We start from the raw sequence: 6,345 nt of genomic DNA on the forward strand, positions 1-6,345 counted from the left end.
TGTGTGTGTGTGTGTGTGTGTGTGTGTGTGTGTGTGTATTTTCCACAACATAAAAATAGTAATATAAATTGGTTTGTATATATTTTATATTAATATTATATAAAATAAATATAGAATATTATGTCATTTTTAATGTAATGTTTATTTTATTAGTTTTTTTTAAATAAAAAATGTTAACCTTTATACATATGTGCCATTTTAGTTTTAAAATTGACAAACATGTTTGAATAGGACAATGAAATATTGACTAAATAAAAAAAAACAAACAAACAAAAAACCTTTTCCTCAACAGACCAAAATAATGACCAAAAAAAAAAAAAGTTTTAAAAATGTTTAAAATACAGACCAAAAATAATGTGAAACTTTGCGGTTGTGGAACGTTAGCATTACATGATGAAGTACACCAGTGGTTACTCTGTAACACCTCTGGGAGCTGACATCATACATCTACTATACAGCTTCTCTAAATAAGGTCAAGAAACACCAATGAATTAGACGTATTGTAGCCTGAAAATAGGCTTGATGCCCGGGGCGTGTATGAAATAGACAGGAGCGTGTAAACAACTTTATGATGATAACTGCAGGTATCTAATAAAACAGATTGGCGGTTTTGCGAGGCTTTACACTGTCAGTGACTCATACTACAGAAACCCTTGCTGTCAAATGCCATGACTTGTTTGCCCTGGAGGAGCGTGAGAGGTTTTCGGTGTGGTCTCATGTGTGTGCGCACACGTTGGCGATGTTCCCGCGTGTTGATTCTTATCGACTCGGGTTTACATTGGATGTCACACTGATTTGATTTAACGAGATAACGGGGCATCAATAAGCCTCAGCCTCCGCAGATTTTCAGAGCTAGATGCCGGTTCGGGAGAAAAAAGAATGTCACGGAAGCGATGATAAGGGCACCATCCAATGCTTATTTGTTTTGTCTAAATTGAATTAGTCATTCGTTAAGCTAGTGGGAGAGTTAATTGGATTTGAATTAATTGAAGATGGGTAGGCTGAGAGAGGAGATGGTGTATACTTGATGACATATTTATTCACTTATTTATTTTATGTTTTGTTAGACTTCAAGAAGGATTTTTGAGTGAATGCTGAAGAGGTGCAATTGTTCATTCATTTTTAGGGCGATTCAGGCGTGATTAAAGGTGCTGCAATTGATTTTTATATTGCACACATAAAATGGCCCTACAGCCTGACAGACATCACTGAAATAAATTTCCTGAGAAATCACAAGCTGCAAAAAAGAGAGCCATCCAGAAACACTCTCTGCCTGTTAATCACTGGATGGATGGAAGGACGGACGGACGGACGGCCGGACAGACAGACATATAGATAGATCTTTATTTCTGACTATATGTAAAAATATTGCTATTAGTTTAACTTTACTGCCTAATTGACTGCTTTATCTAATGTTGACACATACAACCTTATTGTAAAGTGTTACTTAAATCTTGTGTTTGTGTGTATGTGTGTGTGGTTGCTGTATTGGCTTGACTCTCATCTCTCTGCAATATGACCAGCAGAGGGAGCTATATCAAATGGACTAAACACTGGACCTTACTTAACCTGTGACCACACGCACGTTCTGTCTTGTGGGGATACAGAATGGAGTCTTTCTCCAGTAGGGCATCAATCAATCTACTTGATTTAATGACTGTTCTCACCTCATTCAAAGCACTCACACATCATTTTACTCATTTTACAACCATCACTGGTCACTCCTACAGTTAACGATGACAGTGCAACCTTTTTAGATGTCTGACAGTAATGAACTAATAAATTACATTTTCCTTCACTTTTATTTTTTGAGATTGTGCTGCTTTATGTTGATAAGGCAGTAGAGAGAGGAGGAAGTTATGGAGCGTTATGGGGTGGGGGGGGTTGAATGAAGGGAAGTACTGATCAAATATATTGTAATATAATATAATGTAATATAATATAATGCATAAAAAAATCTGAACTTCCCCATTTTTCCCACATTCCTTTTGTATCTTATCGATTGTGTTGGGGTAAGTTACTTTTAAAAGTAATGCATTACAATACTGTGTTATTCCTTAAACAGGTAACTAATTGTGTTGCTTAGTTACTCTTCATGGAAGGTAATGCATTACATTATTTTTGTATTACTTTCGTCACCTGGGCTGGACTTGCTTATTTGTTTTTGTTTTCATAACAAAATCTGTAAAGACTTTCACACCAAAAGTGAAATTAATAATCCTCAAACTGAAGGAAGTGCCTCTGCACTTACTCCTAGTTTCTCTCAACACAGGGACAGGAGAGATGTAAGTGAAGAAATGGGAAAATGAGTAGCTTGCATTACTTTTTTGAAAAAGTAACTAAAAGTAACTTTAAAAAGTTTTTTTTCAGAGCATGACAAAGGTCATGTTTATCTCATTCTTTCAGAAACAGAAGTTGCGTAACCATCTCTGCTTCGGGAAGTGTAGTGATGAAGACTACGGAAATGAGGGTTTAGGAGCTAAGCATGAGACATGTAGCCCAGAGGCTGATTTCCCTGCTGGACCCAGTCAGCTCTGAGAGCAGTAATTTAACTGTCTGTCTGCAAGAGACAAGAGGAAGCTGCCTTTGCTATCTTGTAGAACAGAAAGTAATGTCCTGCATAGTTAACACTAGAAGTCTTGTCTTTGTTGAGATGGAAATCTTCAGCTTTGCTCTTTATGGGCTTGTAATTGACACTTTCTTTCTTGTGGCATATGTTCTGTCACTTTTTGTGTTATTTAAGCCCGACAGGCTTGCGTGATTTCTGCTTGAGTTGGTTTTCGAGGCACCGGTGTGCCCATTTGAGGTTTGAGCTTTTGATGGACAGTTTTATGAATGAAAGCAAGGGTGATTCAAATTAAAACTGATATTTCAATGTGTTTTCTCTGAAAGTAAGAGCATACACCTACATGCTGACAGAAAGCAAGAGGAAAGAAACTGCTGCAGGCACACGGTAAAACTCTCTCACTCCATCCATTCATCCATAGTAAGTTTAACCGCAGTGTTAATTTAGAGAGAATATCTATCTATATCTATCTATCTATCTGTCTGTCTGTCTGTCTGTCTGTCTGTCTGTCTGTCTGTCTGTCTGTCTGTATGTCTGTCTGTGAGCTTGCAGAACACATTATGCACCCTGCAACACTGCAAAATTTGTTCAAGAATGTTTTAGGAGCATGACAAAGGGTTCAAGGTGTTGTCTTGGCCTCTAAATTCCCCAAATCTCAATCTAGCTGAGCATCTATGGGATGTACTGGACCGACAGATTCAATCCATGGAAACCCCACCTTGCAACTTGCAGGACTTAAAGGATCTGCTGCTAATGTCTTGGTTCCAGATACCACAGGACAAGTTCAGAGGTCTCGATACATCAGAGCTGTTTTGGCTGCACGAGGGGGACCTATATGATCCTAGGCAGGTGATTTTTAATGTTATGGCTGATCAGTGTTTATATCATTCTATCAAGCTGTCTATCCATCCAGCAGCCCTTCTGTGTGATATTGCATAACTTAATCTCTCAGCTCAGTTTTGTGAGATCTTTGCCTTGGGGTATTGACATTTCTCTGTGTATATATATGAGTGAACGTATGTGTCTTTGCATGCAGACTGGGAGTGCAAGTCTCTCACTATTCCATCTTTTGACAGGCAGTCTTTTAACACCGGCGAGCCAGTTCTTCACAACCCATCCCTCACAAAGTTTAAGCTACAGGTTCCAACAAGATTACTTCTGTGGCACAAATAGCTTCCATTCATGTCCATCCTGCTATTGTTTCATCTTCATCCCAAGAAAAACTCCTAGTAACAAGGTCTCACTGATTCAATAATGATGAATAAATGAGTGGAGCGTGACCATACTGTAGCATCCAACCTTGACAAATTTTGCTGTCAAAAGATTTCTTGTTCAAACAAGCATTCAATGTCTGAGAATAAGCTGGCTACATCTATGACCTTCTAAGAAACTAAAAGAAATAGTTCACCCGAAAATGAAAAATCTGTATTTATTTACTCAGCCTCATGTTGTTCCAAATATTTATTTGATTCTCCTTCTTATGTAGAGCACAAAAGGAGAGGTTTAGTAGATTCTCCCTGCTGCTGTTTTTCATACAGTGAATGTAAAACTGGGGCAGACACTGTCAAGCTACAAAAACAACAGAAAATTAAAAAACAGACTGAAATGTATGTTATAATTTGAGGAAAATATAATTTGCGCTACTACATATTCAGTGTATGCTTTCATAAAGTTTTGAAAACACATGAAAATTACTACATGCTAAAAATGTCGTTTTTGGCTAAACTGTTTCTTTGTGAGCATTGTTTAAATTTGTATACATTGTTGATTCGAATGAGTGTTATTGTTAGTGTTTTCACATTAGCATTATTAGCACACAAAACATTATTACAAATTACGATTATTTACAGATTCATCATCATCATTTAGTAGTGATGTGTATATATAGAGGTCAAATCAAAGCATTCTACATTGTAACCCAGCAGCTAATTTTCCTTGTAAGCAACTAATTTCACTAAGCAGCTAATAATACCATAAAGGCCTCTGTAGTTAAATCTTGCGAATTCTGGCATTCAGTGCATCACACAGTATTTGGTAAGTACATGTGAATTTAACACAGCATTAGGGTGGTTTTCTTTACTATCCCTCTTTTTTCCACATTATATTGTTGTCTTAAATGACTATAATGTCCTAAAAATGTAATTACACAGAAGAGACACGATTCCCAAAAGCCTAAGTAATTGATGTAATGATGCAGCAGGCCAAGACATTTAGCCTTGTATGTGCAGCCACACAATTGCTGTAATTACCCAGAGGATCTGTATTGTGTAACCTGGCTAAACCAAAGCTGGCAAATTGGGAATTTGTGGCAGATGTTCTAGAGAGGTTTGGAGAACCACTGCTCTGGTCGTCTTATTTCTGTATTTGACCATCTATTTGGGCTCCTCACGTAATGTTGTCCTGTTGATTATATCTGACACAAACGACCTATTTATGGAAGGGTGTTTATGCTGAGCACCATGTTTCCTCTCATCTAACCTCCAAAACAACAGAAACAAGCACCCGGCAAAAGACTAACAGCCATTAGTTTTGTTGTGCAAAGAGGAAGCTGACCCAAGATCAGATAAATCACCCCGTTTACTGTTTTTCCGTTCTGTGTTTAGCAGCTCGTGATTTCCCCCAGGTGTCCGAAGTGAGGACCGTGACCGAGTCCACAAACATTAGCACTTCCGATCTTTTTCCTGGTGCCTTTGGATGCTCAGTAGAACCAGATGGTCCATTAGAAGAGCCCGTTGGATCTCCTGCCCACTCTTAACCGCTGCTACTACCCATTTCTATTAAACTTGACCGTAAAAATGACTAGCGACCTTACGTGTTGAGTCATGTTGGCTTTGGTGGTGGTGGTGGTGCAGGTTTTTATAATGCAGGCAGAGCACTGCACTCAAGAGAAAGATAAAGAGTGCTTTCACACTAGAGCGGTTCATTTCGTACAGTTGGTGTGAAAGCGGTTTTCCAAATTCTGGTGCGCACCACCAGACCGCAAACCAAGTGTGCAAACTGCCAAAGACAGCTTGTTTTTTAGTATCCACACCAGATTTCACATCTCACATTTGATGGGAATAGAATAATGAAATGGAATGTTCTGTGAAACACGATTTTGACACTGTGAGCGTGAATTGAAGTTGAAACAGCTTGAAACAGTAAGAGCTGATGAAAACAAGTGCTTGGCTGCTGCCGTTATGCGCTCTGTTTCTCAGATGCTGGGCATTCTTGTGGTCAGAGACAGGAAATGTCACCCGCAATGGACTGAACTGGTGGTCCTCGCTGTTAACGTACACTCACCGCTCTGGGGTCTGCGCTCACATAGGTGGTCTGCAGGAGTAATGGCTGTGGGATTACAGTACTATATAGTACCCTTTGTAAACGCCATTGGGTAATTCTTAAAGACTTGAATTATTTAAAGAATAGCAGAGTTACAAGACAAAAGATATATTGTGCAAAGAGCATTTGAAACTTTTTCACCTTAAGAACTCCATCTGCAGAACTCATGCAGAACGTACCTGTTTCAGCTATTGTTGTAGGGCAATTGAAAGGAACTTTTTGTTCTATGTTGAGACGAACCAGCGCTATCTGACAGTTAGATCTGAACAGTTCATCATGAAATCAAAACCATAATATGGTCATGTACAATGCTGTTATTTAATTAAATACCTGTATATAGTCTTAAGGTGACGGAGTAGCACACAATGCCTCACAGTTTGACCCTTCACAATCCTGACAGCATTTCCATCTTTAGGCAACTGTGTGTGTGTGTGGGGGGGGGGGGGGTAAAAAATTTA

Source organism: Sinocyclocheilus anshuiensis, unplaced genomic scaffold (assembly GCF_001515605.1).
Source record: "Sinocyclocheilus anshuiensis isolate Anshui unplaced genomic scaffold, SAMN03320099.WGS_v1.1 scaffold1003, whole genome shotgun sequence".
NCBI lineage: Eukaryota > Metazoa > Chordata > Actinopteri > Cypriniformes > Cyprinidae > Sinocyclocheilus > Sinocyclocheilus anshuiensis.